Source organism: Lepisma saccharinum, chromosome 4 (assembly GCF_977018435.1).
Source record: "Lepisma saccharinum chromosome 4, izLepSacc3.1, whole genome shotgun sequence".
Taxonomy (NCBI): domain Eukaryota; kingdom Metazoa; phylum Arthropoda; class Insecta; order Zygentoma; family Lepismatidae; genus Lepisma; species Lepisma saccharinum.
The window spans coordinates 22,578,139-22,598,790 of NC_139232.1; positions in this window are offsets into that span (position 1 = coordinate 22,578,139).

Genomic DNA, 20,652 nt, shown 5'->3' on the forward strand with positions numbered 1-20,652 from the left:
AAAACATTATATAAAATTTCAAACTCGCATATCTCCGTTACTATAGAAGATACTGAAGTGATTTTACACTCAATGTAATAAGGTCGAAGCTCTCTATAGACTCATACGGAAAAATTGAATCCATGTGTAATATTCATGCTTAGTTTGCATGGAAACTCTCATAACAATAAAGTAAACAATCTATTTGTGCATGATAGTAGTTGTTGTCGTGGAGATTTGAAATAACCACTTTCATTGTTGAAACATTGTAATACATCCTTGGAATCACGGTTTACAAAAACATTATATAAAATTTCAAACTCGCATATCTCAGTTACTATAGAAGACACTGAAGTGATTTTCACTCAATGTAATCAGGTCGAAGCTCTCTATAGGCTCATACGGAAAAATTGAATCCATGTGTAATATTCATGCTTAGTTTCCATGGAAACTCTCATAACAATAAAGTAAACAATCTATTTGTGCATGATTGTAGTCGTTGTCATGGAGATTTGAAATAACCACTTTCATTGTTGAAACAATGTAATACATCCTTGGAATCACGTTTTACAAGAACATTATATAAAATTTCAAACTCGCATATCTCCGTTACTATAGAAGATACAGAAGTGATTTTCACTCAATGTAATCAGGTCGAAGCTCTCTATAGGCTCATACGGAAAAATTGAATCCATATGTAATATTCCTGCTTAGTTACCATGGAAACTCCCATACACAATAAAGTAAACAATCTATTTGTGCATGATTGTAGTTGTTGTCGTGGAGATTTGAAATAACCACTTTCATTGTTGAAACAATGTAATACATCCTTGGAATCATGTTTTACAAAAACATTATATAAAATTTCAAACTCGCATATCTCCGTTACTATAGAAGATACAGAAGTGATTTTACACTCAATGTAATCAGGTCGAAGCTCTCTATTGGCTCTTCGGGAAAAATTGAATCCATATGTAATATTCTTGCTTAGTTACCATGGAAACTCTCTTAACAATAAAGTAAACAATCTATTTGTGCATGATTGTAGTTGTTGTCGTGGAGATTTGAAATAACCACTTTCATTGTTGAAACATTGTAATACATCCTTGGAATCACGTCTTACAAGAACATTATATAAAATTTCAAACTCGCATATCTCCGTTACTATAGAAGATACTGAAGTGATTTTACACTCAATGTAATCAGGTCGAAGCTCTCTATAGGCTCATACGGAAAAATTGAATCCATATGTAATATTCCTGCTTAGTTACCATGGAAACTCTCATAACAATAAAGTAAACAATCTATTTGTGCATGATTGTAGTCGTTGTCGTGGAGATTTGAAATAACCACTTTCATTGATGAAACAATATAATACATCCTTGGAATCACGTTTTACAAAAACATTATACAATATTTCAAACTCGCATATCTCCGTTACTATAGAAGATACTGAAGTGATTTTACACTCAATGTAATCAGGTCGAAGCTCTCTATTGGCTCATACGAAAAAATTGAATCCATATGTAATATTCCTGCTTAATTACCATGGAAACTCCCATACACAATAAAGTAAACAATCTATTTGTGCATGATTGTAGTCGTTGTCGTGGAGATTTGAAATAACCACTTTCATTGTTGAAACAATGTAACATCCTTGGAATCACGTTTTACAAAATCATTATATAAAATTTCAAACTCGCATATCTCCGTTACTATAGAAGATACAGAAGCGATTTTCACTCAATGTAATCAGGTCGAAGCTCTCTATAGGCTCATACGGAAAAATTGAATCCATATGTAATATTCTTGCTTAGTTACCATGGAAACTCTCATAACAATAAAGTAAACAATCTATTTGTGCATGATTGTAGTTGTTGTCGTGGAGATTTGAAATAACCACTTTCATTGTTGAAACATTGTAATACATCCTTGGAATAACGTTTTACAAGAACATTATATAAAATTTCAAACTCGCATATCTCCGTTACTATAGAAGATACAGAAGTGATTTTACACTCAATGTAATCAGGTCGAAACTCTCTATAGGCTCTAAGGAAAAAATTGAATCCATATGTAATATTCCTGCTTAGTTACCATGGAAACTCTCATAACAAAAAAGTAAACAATCTATTTGTGCATGATTATAGTCGTTGTCGTGGAAATTTGAAATAACCACTTTCATTGTTGAAACAATGTAATACATCCTTGGAATCACGTTTTACAAGAACATTATACAATATTTCAAACTCGCATATCTCCGTTACTATAGAAGATACTGAAGTGATTTTACACTGAATGTAATCAGGTCGAAGCTCTCTATTGGCTCATACGAAAAAATTGAATCCATATGTAATATTCCTGCTTAATTACCATGGAAACTCCCATACACAATAAAGTAAACAATCTATTTGTGCATGATTGTAGTCGTTGTCGTGGAGATTTGAAATAACCACTTTCATTGTTGAAACATTGTAATACATCCTTGGAATCACATTTTACAAAATCATTATATAAAATTTCAAACTCGCATATCTCCGTTACTATAGAAGATACAGAAGTGATTTTACACTCAATGTAATCAGGGCGAGGCTCTGTATAGGCTTATCCGGAAAAATTGAATCCATAAGTAATATTCCTGCTTAGTTAGCATGGAAACTCGCATAACAATAGAGTAAACAATCTATTTATGCATGATTGTAGTTGTTGTCGTGGAGATTTGAAATAACCACTTTCATTGTTGAAACAATGTAATGCATTCTTGGAATCACGTTTTACAAAATCACAATATAAAATTTCAAACTCGCATATCTCCGTTACTATAGAAGATACAGAAGTGAATTTACACTCAATGTAATCAGGTCGAAACTCTGTATAGGCTTATCCGGAAAAATTGAACCCATATGTAATATTCCTGCTTAGTTACCATGGAAACTCTCATAACAATAGAGTAAACAATCTATTTGTGCATGATTGTAGTTGTTGTCTTGGAGATTTGAAATAACTACTTTCATTGTTGAAACAATGTAATACATCCTTGGAATCACGTTTTACAAAAACATTATATAAAATTTCAAACTCGCATATCTCCGTTACTATAGAAGATACTGAAGTGATTTTACACTCAATGTAATAAGGTCGAAGCTCTCTATAGACTCATCCGAAAAAATCAATTCATGTGTAATATTCATGCTTAGTTTGCATGGAAACTCTCATAACAATAAAGTAAACAATCTATTTGTGCATGATTGTAGTTGTTGTCGTGGAGATTTGAAATAACCACTTTCATTGTTGAAACATTGTAATACATCCTTGGAATCACGGTTTACAAAAACATTATATAAAATTTCAAACTCGCATATCTCAGTTACTATAGAAGACACTGAAGTGATTTTCACTCAATGTAATCAGGTCGAAGCTCTCTATAGGCTCATACGGAAAAATTGAATCCATGTGTAATATTCATGCTTAGTTTCCATGGAAACTCTCATAACAATAAAGTAAACAATCTATTTGTGCATGATTGTAGTCGTTGTCATGGAGATTTGAAATAACCACTTTCATTGTTGAAACAATGTAATACATCCTTGGAATCACGTTTTACAAGAACATTATATAAAATTTCAAACTCGCATATCTCCGTTACTATAGAAGATACAGAAGTGATTTTCATTCAATGTAATCAGGTCGAAGCTCTCTATAGGCTCATACGGAAAAATTGAATCCATATGTAATATTCCTGCTTAGTTACCATGGAAACTCCCATACACAATAAAGTAAACAATCTATTTGTGCATGATTGTAGCTGTTGTCGTGGAGATTTGAAATAACCACTTTCATTGTTGAAACAATGTAATACATCCTTGGAATCACGTTTTAAAAAATCATTATATAAAATTTCAAACTCGCATATCTCCGTTACTATAGAAGATACAGAAGTGATTTTACACTCAATGTAATCAGGTCGAAACTCTCTATAGGCTCTAACGAAAAAATTGAATCCATATGTAATATTCCTGCTTAGTTACCATGGAAACTCTCTTAACAAAAAGTAAACAATCTATTTGTGCATGATTGTAGTCGTTGTCGTGGAGATTTGAAATAACCACTTTCATTGTTGAAACAATGTAATACATCCTTGGAATCACGTTTTACAAAAACATTATATAAAATTTCAAACTCGCATATCTCCGTTACTATAAAAGTAACTGAAGTGATTTTACACTCAATGTAATCAGGTCGAAGCTCTCTATTGGCTCATACGAAAAAATTGAAACCATATGTAATATTCCTGCTTAGTTACCATGGAAACTCCCATACACAATAAAGTAAACAATCTATTTGTGCATGATTGTAGTTGTTGTCGTGGAGATTTGAAATAACCACTTTCATTGTTGAAACAATGTAATACATCCTTGGAATCACGTTTTACAAAATCATTATATAAAATTTCAAACTCGCATATCTCCGTTACTATAGAAGATACAGAAGCGATTTTCACTCAATGTAATCAGGTCGAAGCTCTCTATAGGCTCATACGGAAAAATTGAATCCATATGTAATATTCTTGCTTAGTTACCATGGAAACTCTCACAACAATAAAGTAAACAATCTATTTGTGCATGATTGTAGTTGTTGTCGTGGAGATTTGAAATAACCACTTTCATTGTTGAAACATTGTAATACATCCTTGGAATAACGTTTTACAAGAACATTATATAAAATTTCAAACTCGCATATCTCCGTTACTATAGAAGATACAGAAGTGATTTTACACTCAATGTAATCAGGTCGAAGCTCTCTATTGGCTCTTCGGGAAAAATTGAATCCATATGTAATATTCCTGCTTAATTACCATGGAAACTCCCATACACAATAAAGTAAACAATCTATTTGTGCATGATTGTAGTCGTTGTCGTGGAGATTTGAAATAACCACTTTCATTGTTGAAACAATGTAATACATCCTTGGAATCACGTTTTACAAAATCATTATATAAAATTTCAAACTCGCATATCTCCGTTACTATAGAAGATACAGAAGCGATTTTCACTCAATGTAATCAGGTCGAAGCTCTCTGTAGGCTCTAAGGAAAAAATTGAATCCATATGTAATATTCCTGCTTAGTTACCATGGAAACTCTCATAACAAAAAAGTAAACAATCTATTTGTGCATGATTGTAGTCGTTGTCGTGGAAATTTGAAATAACCACTTTCATTGTTGAAACAATGTAATACATCCTTGGAATCACGTTTTACAAGAACATTATATAAAATTTCAAACTCGCATATCTCCGTTACTATAGAAGATACAGAAGTGATTTTACACTCAATGTAATCAGGGCGAGGCTCTGTATAGGCTTATCCGGAAAAATTGAATCCATATGTAATATTCCTGCTTAGTTACCATGGAAACTCTCATAACAATAGAGTAAACTATCTATTTGTGCGTGATTGTAGTCGTTGTCGTGGAGATTTGAAATAACCATTTTCATTGTTGAAACAATTTAATACATCCTTGGAATCACGTTTTACAAAAACATTATAAAAAATTTCAAACTCGCATATCTCCGTTACTATTGAAGATACAGAAGTGAATTTACACTCAATGTAATCAGGTCGAAACTCTGTATAGGCTTATCCGGAAAAATTGAACCCATATGTAATATTCATGCTTAGTTACAATGGAAACTCTCATAACAATAGAGTAAACAATCTATTTGTGCATGATTGTAGTTGTTGTCGTGGAGATTTGAAATAACTACTTTCATTGTTGAAACAATGTAATACATCCTTGGAATCACGTTTTACAAAAACATTATATAAAATGTCAAACTCGCATATCTCCGTTACTATAGAAGATACTGAAGTGATTTTACACTCAATATAATCAGGTCGAAGCTCTCTATAGACTCATCCGAAAAAAATTAATCCATGTGTAATATTCATGCTTAGTTTCCATGGAAACTCTCATAACAATAAAGTAAACAATCTATTTGTGCATGATTGTAGTTGTTGTCGTGGAGATTTGAAATAACCACTTTCATTGTTGAAACAATGTAATACATCCTTGGAATCACGTTTTACAAAATCATTATATAAAATTTCAAACTCGCATATCTCCGTTACTATAGAAGATACAGAAGCGATTTTCACTCAATGTAATCAGGTCGAAGCTCTCTATAGGCTCATACGGAAAAATTGAATCCATATGTAATATTCTTGCTTAGTTACCATGGAAACTCTCACAACAATAAAGTAAACAATCTATTTGTGCATGATTGTAGTTGTTGTCGTGGAGATTTGAAATAACCACTTTCATTGTTGAAACATTGTAATACATCCTTGGAATAACGTTTTACAAGAACATTATATAAAATTTCAAACTCGCATATCTCCGTTACTATTGAAGATACAGAAGTGATTTTACACTCAATGTAATCAGGTCGAAGCTCTCTATTGGCTCTTCGGGAAAAATTGAATCCATAAGTAATATTCCTGCTTAGTTAGCATGGAAACTCGCATAACAATAGAGTAAACAATCTATTTATGCATGATTGTAGTTGTTGTCGTGGAGATTTGAAATAACCACTTTCATTGTTGAAACAATGTAATGCATTCTTGGAATCACGTTTTAGAAAATCACAATATAAAATTTCAAACTCGCATATCTCCGTTACTATAGAAGATACAGAAGTGAATTTACACTCAATGTAATCAGGTCGAAACTCTGTATAGGCTTATCCGGAAAAATTGAACCCATATGTAATATTCCTGCTTAGTTACCATGGAAACTCTCATAACAATAGAGTAAACAATCTATTTGTGCATGATTGTAGTTGTTGTCGTGGAGATTTGAAATAACTACTTTCATTGTTGAAACAATGTAATACATCCTTGGAATCACGTTTTACAAAAACATTATATAAAATTTCAAACTCGCATATCTCCGTTACTATAGAAGATACTGAAGTGATTTTACACTCAATGTAATAAGGTCGAAGCTCTCTATAGACTCATACGGAAAAATTGAATCCATGTGTAATATTCATGCTTAGTTTGCATGGAAACTCTCATAACAATAAAGTAAACAATCTATTTGTGCATGATAGTAGTTGTTGTCGTGGAGATTTGAAATAACCACTTTCATTGTTGAAACATTGTAATACATCCTTGGAATCACGGTTTACAAAAACATTATATAAAATTTCAAACTCGCATATCTCAGTTACTATAGAAGACACTGAAGTGATTTTCACTCAATGTAATCAGGTCGAAGCTCTCTATAGGCTCATACGGAAAAATTGAATCCATGTGTAATATTCATGCTTAGTTTCCATGGAAACTCTCATAACAATAAAGTAAACAATCTATTTGTGCATGATTGTAGTCGTTGTCATGGAGATTTGAAATAACCACTTTCATTGTTGAAACAATGTAATACATCCTTGGAATCACGTTTTACAAGAACATTATATAAAATTTCAAACTCGCATATCTCCGTTACTATAGAAGATACAGAAGTGATTTTCACTCAATGTAATCAGGTCGAAGCTCTCTATAGGCTCATACGGAAAAATTGAATCCATATGTAATATTCCTGCTTAGTTACCATGGAAACTCCCATACACAATAAAGTAAACAATCTATTTGTGCATGATTGTAGTTGTTGTCGTGGAGATTTGAAATAACCACTTTCATTGTTGAAACAATGTAATACATCCTTGGAATCATGTTTTACAAAAACATTATATAAAATTTCAAACTCGCATATCTCCGTTACTATAGAAGATACAGAAGTGATTTTACACTCAATGTAATCAGGTCGAAGCTCTCTATTGGCTCTTCGGGAAAAATTGAATCCATATGTAATATTCTTGCTTAGTTACCATGGAAACTCTCTTAACAATAAAGTAAACAATCTATTTGTGCATGATTGTAGTTGTTGTCGTGGAGATTTGAAATAACCACTTTCATTGTTGAAACATTGTAATACATCCTTGGAATCACGTCTTACAAGAACATTATATAAAATTTCAAACTCGCATATCTCCGTTACTATAGAAGATACTGAAGTGATTTTACACTCAATGTAATCAGGTCGAAGCTCTCTATAGGCTCATACGGAAAAATTGAATCCATATGTAATATTCCTGCTTAGTTACCATGGAAACTCTCATAACAATAAAGTAAACAATCTATTTGTGCATGATTGTAGTCGTTGTCGTGGAGATTTGAAATAACCACTTTCATTGATGAAACAATATAATACATCCTTGGAATCACGTTTTACAAAAACATTATACAATATTTCAAACTCGCATATCTCCGTTACTATAGAAGATACTGAAGTGATTTTACACTCAATGTAATCAGGTCGAAGCTCTCTATTGGCTCATACGAAAAAATTGAATCCATATGTAATATTCCTGCTTAATTACCATGGAAACTCCCATACACAATAAAGTAAACAATCTATTTGTGCATGATTGTAGTCGTTGTCGTGGAGATTTGAAATAACCACTTTCATTGTTGAAACAATGTAACATCCTTGGAATCACGTTTTACAAAATCATTATATAAAATTTCAAACTCGCATATCTCCGTTACTATAGAAGATACAGAAGCGATTTTCACTCAATGTAATCAGGTCGAAGCTCTCTATAGGCTCATACGGAAAAATTGAATCCATATGTAATATTCTTGCTTAGTTACCATGGAAACTCTCATAACAATAAAGTAAACAATCTATTTGTGCATGATTGTAGTTGTTGTCGTGGAGATTTGAAATAACCACTTTCATTGTTGAAACATTGTAATACATCCTTGGAATAACGTTTTACAAGAACATTATATAAAATTTCAAACTCGCATATCTCCGTTACTATAGAAGATACAGAAGTGATTTTACACTCAATGTAATCAGGTCGAAACTCTCTATAGGCTCTAAGGAAAAAATTGAATCCATATGTAATATTCCTGCTTAGTTACCATGGAAACTCTCATAACAAAAAAGTAAACAATCTATTTGTGCATGATTATAGTCGTTGTCGTGGAAATTTGAAATAACCACTTTCATTGTTGAAACAATGTAATACATCCTTGGAATCACGTTTTACAAGAACATTATACAATATTTCAAACTCGCATATCTCCGTTACTATAGAAGATACTGAAGTGATTTTACACTGAATGTAATCAGGTCGAAGCTCTCTATTGGCTCATACGAAAAAATTGAATCCATATGTAATATTCCTGCTTAATTACCATGGAAACTCCCATACACAATAAAGTAAACAATCTATTTGTGCATGATTGTAGTCGTTGTCGTGGAGATTTGAAATAACCACTTTCATTGTTGAAACATTGTAATACATCCTTGGAATCACATTTTACAAAATCATTATATAAAATTTCAAACTCGCATATCTCCGTTACTATAGAAGATACAGAAGTGATTTTACACTCAATGTAATCAGGGCGAGGCTCTGTATAGGCTTATCCGGAAAAATTGAATCCATAAGTAATATTCCTGCTTAGTTAGCATGGAAACTCGCATAACAATAGAGTAAACAATCTATTTATGCATGATTGTAGTTGTTGTCGTGGAGATTTGAAATAACCACTTTCATTGTTGAAACAATGTAATGCATTCTTGGAATCACGTTTTACAAAATCACAATATAAAATTTCAAACTCGCATATCTCCGTTACTATAGAAGATACAGAAGTGAATTTACACTCAATGTAATCAGGTCGAAACTCTGTATAGGCTTATCCGGAAAAATTGAACCCATATGTAATATTCCTGCTTAGTTACCATGGAAACTCTCATAACAATAGAGTAAACAATCTATTTGTGCATGATTGTAGTTGTTGTCTTGGAGATTTGAAATAACTACTTTCATTGTTGAAACAATGTAATACATCCTTGGAATCACGTTTTACAAAAACATTATATAAAATTTCAAACTCGCATATCTCCGTTACTATAGAAGATACTGAAGTGATTTTACACTCAATGTAATAAGGTCGAAGCTCTCTATAGACTCATCCGAAAAAATCAATTCATGTGTAATATTCATGCTTAGTTTGCATGGAAACTCTCATAACAATAAAGTAAACAATCTATTTGTGCATGATTGTAGTTGTTGTCGTGGAGATTTGAAATAACCACTTTCATTGTTGAAACATTGTAATACATCCTTGGAATCACGGTTTACAAAAACATTATATAAAATTTCAAACTCGCATATCTCAGTTACTATAGAAGACACTGAAGTGATTTTCACTCAATGTAATCAGGTCGAAGCTCTCTATAGGCTCATACGGAAAAATTGAATCCATGTGTAATATTCATGCTTAGTTTCCATGGAAACTCTCATAACAATAAAGTAAACAATCTATTTGTGCATGATTGTAGTCGTTGTCATGGAGATTTGAAATAACCACTTTCATTGTTGAAACAATGTAATACATCCTTGGAATCACGTTTTACAAGAACATTATATAAAATTTCAAACTCGCATATCTCCGTTACTATAGAAGATACAGAAGTGATTTTCATTCAATGTAATCAGGTCGAAGCTCTCTATAGGCTCATACGGAAAAATTGAATCCATATGTAATATTCCTGCTTAGTTACCATGGAAACTCCCATACACAATAAAGTAAACAATCTATTTGTGCATGATTGTAGCTGTTGTCGTGGAGATTTGAAATAACCACTTTCATTGTTGAAACAATGTAATACATCCTTGGAATCACGTTTTAAAAAATCATTATATAAAATTTCAAACTCGCATATCTCCGTTACTATAGAAGATACAGAAGTGATTTTACACTCAATGTAATCAGGTCGAAACTCTCTATAGGCTCTAACGAAAAAATTGAATCCATATGTAATATTCCTGCTTAGTTACCATGGAAACTCTCTTAACAAAAAGTAAACAATCTATTTGTGCATGATTGTAGTCGTTGTCGTGGAGATTTGAAATAACCACTTTCATTGTTGAAACAATGTAATACATCCTTGGAATCACGTTTTACAAAAACATTATATAAAATTTCAAACTCGCATATCTCCGTTACTATAAAAGTAACTGAAGTGATTTTACACTCAATGTAATCAGGTCGAAGCTCTCTATTGGCTCATACGAAAAAATTGAAACCATATGTAATATTCCTGCTTAGTTACCATGGAAACTCCCATACACAATAAAGTAAACAATCTATTTGTGCATGATTGTAGTTGTTGTCGTGGAGATTTGAAATAACCACTTTCATTGTTGAAACAATGTAATACATCCTTGGAATCATGTTTTACAAAAACATTATATAAAATTTCAAACTCGCATATCTCCGTTACTATAGAAGATACAGAAGTGATTTTACACTCAATGTAATCAGGTCGAAGCTCTCTATTGGCTCTTCGGGAAAAATTGAATCCATATGTAATATTCTTGCTTAGTTACCATGGAAACTCTCTTAACAATAAAGTAAACAATCTATTTGTGCATGATTGTAGTTGTTGTCGTGGAGATTTGAAATAACCACTTTCATTGTTGAAACATTGTAATACATCCTTGGAATCACGTCTTACAAGAACATTATATAAAATTTCAAACTCGCATATCTCCGTTACTATAGAAGATACTGAAGTGATTTTACACTCAATGTAATCAGGTCGAAGCTCTCTATAGGCTCATACGGAAAAATTGAATCCATATGTAATATTCCTGCTTAGTTACCATGGAAACTCTCATAACAATAAAGTAAACAATCTATTTGTGCATGATTGTAGTCGTTGTCGTGGAGATTTGAAATAACCACTTTCATTGTTGAAACAATATAATACGTCCTTGGAATCACGTTTTACAAAAACATTATACAATATTTCAAACTCGCATATCTCCGTTACTATAGAAGATACTGAAGTGATTTTACACTGAATGTAATCAGGTCGAAGCTCTCTATTGGCTCATACGAAAAAATTGAATCCATATGTAATATTCCTGCTTAATTACCATGGAAACTCCCATACACAATAAAGTAAACAATCTATTTGTGCATGATTGTAGTCGTTGTCGTGGAGATTTGAAATAACCACTTTCATTGTTGAAACAATGTAATACATCCTTGGAATCACGTTTTACAAAATCATTATATAAAATTTCAAACTCGCATATCTCCGTTACTATAGAAGATACAGAAGCGATTTTCACTCAATGTAATCAGGTCGAAGCTCTCTATAGGCTCATACGGAAAAATTGAATCCATATGTAATATTCTTGCTTAGTTACCATGGAAACTTTCATAACAAAAAAGTAAACAATCTATTTGTGCATGATTTTAGTTGTTGTCGTGGAGATTTGAAATAACCACTTTCATTGTTGAAACATTGTAATACATCCTTGGAATAACGTTTTACAAGAACATTATATAAAATTTCAAACTCGCATATCTCCGTTACTATAGAAGATACAGAAGTGATTTTACACTCAATGTAATCAGGTCGAAACTCTCTATAGGCTCTAAGGAAAAAATTGAATCCATATGTAATATTCCTGCTTAGTTACCATGGAAACTCTCATAACAAAAAAGTAAACAATCTATTTGTGCATGATTATAGTCGTTGTCGTGGAAATTTGAAATAACCACTTTCATTGTTGAAACAATGTAATACATCCTTGGAATCACGTTTTACAAGAACATTATATAAAATTTCAAACTCGCATATCTCAGTTACGATAGAAGACACTGAAGTGATTTTCACTCAATGTAATCAGGTCGAAGCTCTCTATAGGCTCATACGGAAAAATTGAATCCATGTGTAATATTCATGCTTAGTTTCCATGGAAACTCTCATAACAATAAAGTAAACAATCTATTTGTGCATGATTGTAGTCGTTGTCATGGAGATTTGAAATAACCACTTTCATTGTTGAAACAATGTAATACATCCTTGGAATCACGTTTTACAAGAACATTATATAAAATTTCAAACTCGCATATCTCCGTTACTATAGAAGATACAGAAGTGATTTTCACTCAATGTAATCAGCTCGAAGCTCTCTATAGGCTCATACGGAAAAATTGAATCCATATGTAATATTCCTGCTTAGTTACCATGGAAACTCCCATACACAATAAAGTAAACAATCTATTTGTGCATGATTGTAGTTGTTGTCGTGGAGATTTGAAATAACCACTTTCATTGTTGAAACAATGTAATACATCCTTGGAATCACGTTTTAAAAAATCATTATATAAAATTTCAAACTCGCATATCTCCGTTACTATAGAAGATACAGAAGTGATTTTACACTCAATGTAATCAGGTCGAAACTCTCTATAGGCTCTAACGAAAAAATTGAATCCATATGTAATATTCCTGCTTAGTTACCATGGAAACTCTCTTAACAAAAAGTAAACAATCTATTTGTGCATGATTGTAGTCGTTGTCGTGGAGATTTGAAATAACCACTTTCATTGTTGAAACAATGTAATACATCCTTGGAATCACGTTTTACAAAATTAATATATAAAATTTCAAACTCGCATATCTCCGTTACTATAGAAGATACAGAAGTGAATTTACACTCAATGTAATCAGGTCGAAACTCTGTATAGGCTTATCCGCAAACATTGAACCCATATGTAATATTCCTGCTTAGTTACCATGGAAACTCTCATAACAATAGAGTAAACAATCTACTTGTGCATGATTGTATTTGTTGTCGTGGAGATTTGAAATAACTACTTTCATTGTTGAAACAATGTAATACATCCTTGGAATCACGTTTTACAAAAACATTATATAAAATTTCAAACTCGCATATCTCCGTTACTATAGAAGATACTGAAGTGATTTTACACTCAATGTAATAAGGTCGAAGCTCTCTATAGACTCATCCGAAAAAAATCAATTCATGTGTAATATTCATGCTTAGTTTGCATGGAAACTCTCATAACAATAAAGTAAACAATCTATTTGTGCATGATTGTAGTTGTTGTCGTGGAGATTTGAAATAACCACTTTCATTGTTGAAACATTGTAATACATCCTTGGAATCAAGGTTTACAAAAACATTATATAAAATTTCAAACTCGCATATCTCAGTTACTATAGAAGACACTGAAGTGATTTTCACTCAATGTAATCAGATCGAAGCTCTCTATAGGCTCATACGGAAAAATTGAATCCATGTGTAATATTCATGCTTAGTTTCCATGGAAACTCTCATAACAATAAAGTAAACAATCTATTTGTGCATGATTATAGTCGTTGTCATGGAGATTTGAAATAACTACTTTCATTGTTGAAACAATGTAATACATCCTTGGAATCACGTTTTACAAGAACATTATATAAAATTTCAAACTCGCATATCTCCGTTAATATAGAAGATACAGAAGTGATTTTACACTCAATGTAATCAGGTCGAAGCTCTCTATTGGCTCTTCGGGAAAAATTGAATCCATATGTAATATTCTTGCTTAGTTACCATGGAAACTCTCTTAAAAATAAAGTAAAGAATCTATTTGTGCATGATTGTAGTTGTTGTCGTGGAGATTTGAAATAACCACTTTCATTGTTGAAACATTGTAATACATCCTTGGAATCACGTTTTACAAAATCATTATATAAAATTTCAAACTCGCATATCTCCGTTACTATAGAAGATACAGAAGCGATTTTCACTCAATGTAATCAGGTCGAAGCTCTCTATAGGCTCATACGGAAAAATTGAATCCATATGTAATATTCTTGCTTAGTTACCATGGAAACTCTCACAACAATAAAGTAAACAATCTATTTGTGCATGATTGTAGTTGTTGTCGTGGAGATTTGAAATAACCACTTTCATTGTTGAAACATTGTAATACATCCTTGGAATAACGTTTTACAAGAACATTATATAAAATTTCAAACTCGCATATCTCCGTTACTATAGAAGATACAGAAGTGATTTTACACTCAATGTAATCAGGTCGAAGCTCTCTATTGGCTCTTCGGGAAAAATTGAATCCATATGTAATATTCCTGCTTAATTACCATGGAAACTCCCATACACAATAAAGTAAACAATCTATTTGTGCATGATTGTAGTCGTTGTCGTGGAGATTTGAAATAACCACTTTCATTGTTGAAACAATGTAATACATCCTTGGAATCACGTTTTACAAAATCATTATATAAAATTTCAAACTCGCATATCTCCGTTACTATAGAAGATACAGAAGCGATTTTCACTCAATGTAATCAGGTCGAAGCTCTCTGTAGGCTCTAAGGAAAAAATTGAATCCATATGTAATATTCCTGCTTAGTTACCATGGAAACTCTCATAACAAAAAAGTAAACAATCTATTTGTGCATGATTGTAGTCGTTGTCGTGGAAATTTGAAATAACCACTTTCATTGTTGAAACAATGTAATACATCCTTGGAATCACGTTTTACAAGAACATTATATAAAATTTCAAACTCGCATATCTCCGTTACTATAGAAGATACAGAAGTGATTTTACACTCAATGTAATCAGGGCGAGGCTCTGTATAGGCTTATCCGGAAAAATTGAATCCATATGTAATATTCCTGCTTAGTTACCATGGAAACTCTCATAACAATAGAGTAAACTATCTATTTGTGCGTGATTGTAGTCGTTGTCGTGGAGATTTGAAATAACCATTTTCATTGTTGAAACAATTTAATACATCCTTGGAATCACGTTTTACAAAAACATTATAAAAAATTTCAAACTCGCATATCTCCGTTACTATTGAAGATACAGAAGTGAATTTACACTCAATGTAATCAGGTCGAAACTCTGTATAGGCTTATCCGGAAAAATTGAACCCATATGTAATATTCATGCTTAGTTACAATGGAAACTCTCATAACAATAGAGTAAACAATCTATTTGTGCATGATTGTAGTTGTTGTCGTGGAGATTTGAAATAACTACTTTCATTGTTGAAACAATGTAATACATCCTTGGAATCACGTTTTACAAAAACATTATATAAAATGTCAAACTCGCATATCTCCGTTACTATAGAAGATACTGAAGTGATTTTACACTCAATATAATCAGGTCGAAGCTCTCTATAGACTCATCCGAAAAAAATTAATCCATGTGTAATATTCATGCTTAGTTTCCATGGAAACTCTCATAACAATAAAGTAAACAATCTATTTGTGCATGATTGTAGTTGTTGTCGTGGAGATTTGAAATAACCACTTTCATTGTTGAAACAATGTAATACATCCTTGGAATCACGTTTTACAAAATCATTATATAAAATTTCAAACTCGCATATCTCCGTTACTATAGAAGATACAGAAGCGATTTTCACTCAATGTAATCAGGTCGAAGCTCTCTATAGGCTCATACGGAAAAATTGAATCCATATGTAATATTCTTGCTTAGTTACCATGGAAACTCTCACAACAATAAAGTAAACAATCTATTTGTGCATGATTGTAGTTGTTGTCGTGGAGATTTGAAATAACCACTTTCATTGTTGAAACATTGTAATACATCCTTGGAATAACGTTTTACAAGAACATTATATAAAATTTCAAACTCGCATATCTCCGTTACTATTGAAGATACAGAAGTGATTTTACACTCAATGTAATCAGGTCGAAGCTCTCTATTGGCTCTTCGGGAAAAATTGAATCCATATGTAATATTCCTGCTTAATTACCATGGAAACTCCCATACACAATAAAGTAAACAATCTATTTGTGCATGATTGTAGTCGTTGTCGTGGAGATTTGAAATAACCACTTTCATTGTTGAAACAATGTAATACATCCTTGGAATCACGTTTTACAAAATCATTATATAAAATTTCAAACTCGCATATCTCCGTTACTATAGAAGATACAGAAGCGATTTTCACTCAATGTAATCAGGTCGAAGCTCTCTATAGGCTCATACGGAAAAATTGAATCCATATGTAATATTCCTGCTTAGTTACCATGGAAACTCTCATAACAATAAAGTAAACAATCTATTTGTGCATGATTGTAGTCGTTGTCGTGGAAATTTGAAATAACCACTTTCATTGTTGAAACAATGTAATACATCCTTGGAATCACGTTTTACAAGAACATTATATAAAATTTCAAACTCGCATATCTCCGTTACTATAGAAGATACAGAAGTGATTTTACACTCAATGTAATCAGGGCGAGGCTCTGTATAGGCTTATCCGGAAAAATTGAATCCATATGTAATATTCCTGCTTAGTTACCATGGAAACTCTCATAACAATAGAGTAAACTATCTATTTGTGCGTGATTGTAGTCGTTGTCGTGGAGATTTGAAATAACCATTTTCATTGTTGAAACAATTTAATACATCCTTGGAATCACGTTTTACAAAAACATTATAAAAAATTTCAAACTCGCATATCTCCGTTACTATTGAAGATACAGAAGTGAATTTACACTCAATGTAATCAGGTCGAAACTCTGTATAGGCTTATCCGGAAAAATTGAACCCATATGTAATATTCATGCTTAGTTACAATGGAAACTCTCATAACAATAGAGTAAACAATCTATTTGTGCATGATTGTAGTTGTTGTCGTGGAGATTTGAAATAACTACTTTCATTGTTGAAACAATGTAATACATCCTTGGAATCACGTTTTACAAAAACATTATATAAAATGTCAAACTCGCATATCTCCGTTACTATAGAAGATACTGAAGTGATTTTACACTCAATATAATCAGGTCGAAGCTCTCTATAGACTCATCCGAAAAAAATTAATCCATGTGTAATATTCATGCTTAGTTTCCATGGAAACTCTCATAACAATAAAGTAAACAATCTATTTGTGCATGATTGTAGTTGTTGTCGTGGAGATTTGAAATAACCACTTTCATTGTTGAAACAATGTAATACATCCTTGGAATCACGTTTTACAAGAACATTATATAAAATTTCAAACTCGCATATCTCCGTTACAATAGAAGATACAGAAGCGATTTTCACTCAATGTAATCAGGTCGAAGCTCTCTATAGGCTCATACGGAAAAATTGAATCCATATGTAATATTCTTGCTTAGTTACCATGGAAACTCTCATAACAATAAAGTAAACAATCTATTTGTGCAAGATTGTAGTCGTTGTTGTGGAGATTTGAAATAACCACTTTCATTGTTGAAACAATGTAATACATCCTTGGAATCACGTTTTACAAAATCATTATATAAAATTTCAAACTCGCATATCTCCGTTACTATAGAAGATACAGAAGCGATTTTCACTCAATGTAATCAGGTCGAAGCTCTCTATAGGCTCATACGGAAAAATTGAATCCATATGTAATATTCTTGCTTAGTTACCATGGAAACTCTCATAACAATAAAGTAAACAATCTATTTGTGCATGATTGTAGTTGTTGTCGTGGAGATTTGAGATAACCACTTTCATTGTTGAAACATTGTAATACATCCTTGGAATAACGTTCTACAAGAACATTATATAAAATTTCAAACTCGCATATCTCCGTTACTATAGAAGATACAGAAGTGATTTTACACTCAATGTAATCAGGTCGAAACTCTCTATAGGCTCTAAGGAAAAAATTGAATCCATATGTAATATTCCTGCTTAGTTACCATGGAAACTCTCATAACAAAAAAGTAAACAATCTATTTGTGCATGATTATAGTCGTTGTCGTGGAAATTTGAAATAACCACTTTCATTGTTGAAACAATGTAATACATCCTTGGAATCACGTTTTACAAGAACATTATATAAAATTTCAAACTCGCATATCTCAGTTACGATAGAAGACACTGAAGTGATTTTCTCTCAATGTAATCAGGTCGAAGCTCTCTATAGGCTCATACGGAAAAATTGAATCCATGTGTAATATTCATGCTTAGTTTCCATGGAAACTCTCATAACAATAAAGTAAACAATCTATTTGTGCATGATTGTAGTCGTTGTCATGGAGATTTGAAATAACCACTTTCATTGTTGAAACAATGTAATACATCCTTGGAATTACGTTTTACAAGAACATTATATAAAATTTCAAACTCGCATATCTCCGTTACTATAGAAGATACAGAAGTGATTTTCACTCAATGTAATCAGCTCGAAGCTCTCTATAGGCTCATACGGAAAAATTGAATCCATATGTAATATTCCTGCTTAGTTACCATGGAAACTCCCATACACAATAAAGTAAACAATCTATTTGTGCATGATTGTAGTTGTTGTCGTGGAGATTTGAAATAACCACTTTCATTGTTGAAACAATGTAATACATCCTTGGAATCACGTTTTAAAAAATCATTATATAAAATTTCAAACTCGCATATCTCCGTTACTATAGAAGATACAGAAGTGATTTTACACTCAATGTAATCAGGTCGAAACTCTCTATAGGCTCTAACGAAAAAATTGAATCCATATGTAATATTCCTGCTTAGTTACCATGGAAACTCTCTTAACAAAAAGTAAACAATCTATTTGTGCATGATTGTAGTCGTTGTCGTGGAGATTTGAAATAACCACTTTCATTGTTGAAACAATGTAATACATCCTTGGAATCACGTTTTACAAAAACATTATATAAAATTTCAAACTCGCATATCTCCGTTACTATAAAAGTAACTGAAGTGAATTTACACTCAATGTAATCAGGTCGAAGCTCTCTATTGGCTCATACGAAAAAATTGAATCCATATGTAATATTCCTGCTTAATTACCATGGAAACTCCCATACACAATAAAGTAAACAATCTATTTGTGCATGATTGTAGTCGTTGTCGTGGAGATTTGAAATAACCACTTTCATTGTTGAAACAATGTAATACATCCTTGGAATCACATTTTACAAAATCATTATATAAAATTTCAAACTCGCATATCTCCGTTACTATAGAAGATACAGAAGTGATTTTACACTCAATGTAATCAGGGCGAGGCTCTGTATAGGCTTATCCGGAAAAATTGAATCCATATGTAATATTCCTGCTTAGTTAGCATGGAAACTCTCATAACAATAGAGTAAACAATCTATTTATGCATGATTGTAGTTGTTGTCGTGGAGATTTGAAATAACCACTTTCATTGTTGAAACAATGTAATACATCCTTGGAATCACGTTTTACAAAATCACTATATAAAATTTCAAACTCGCATATCTCCGTTACTATAGAAGATACAGAAGTGAATTTACACTCAATGTAATCAGGTCGAAACTCTGTATAGGCTTATCCGGAAACATTGAACCCATATGTAATATTCCTGTTTAGTTACCATGGAAACTCTCATAACAATAGAGTAAACAATCTATTTGTGCATGATTGTAGTTGTTGTCGTGGAGATTTGAAATAACTACTTTCATTGTTGAAACAATGTAATACATCCTTGGAATCACGTTTTACAAAAACATTATATAAAATTTCAAACTCGCATATCTCCGTTACTATAGAAGATACTGAAGTGATTTTACACTCAATGTAATAAGGTCGAAGCTCTCTATAGACTCATCCGAAAAAAATCAATTCATGTGTAATATTCATGCTTAGTTTGCATGGAAACTCTCATAACAATAAAGTAAACAATCTATTTGTGCATGATTGTAGTTGTTGTCGTGGAGATTTGAAATAACCACTTTCATTGTTGAAACAT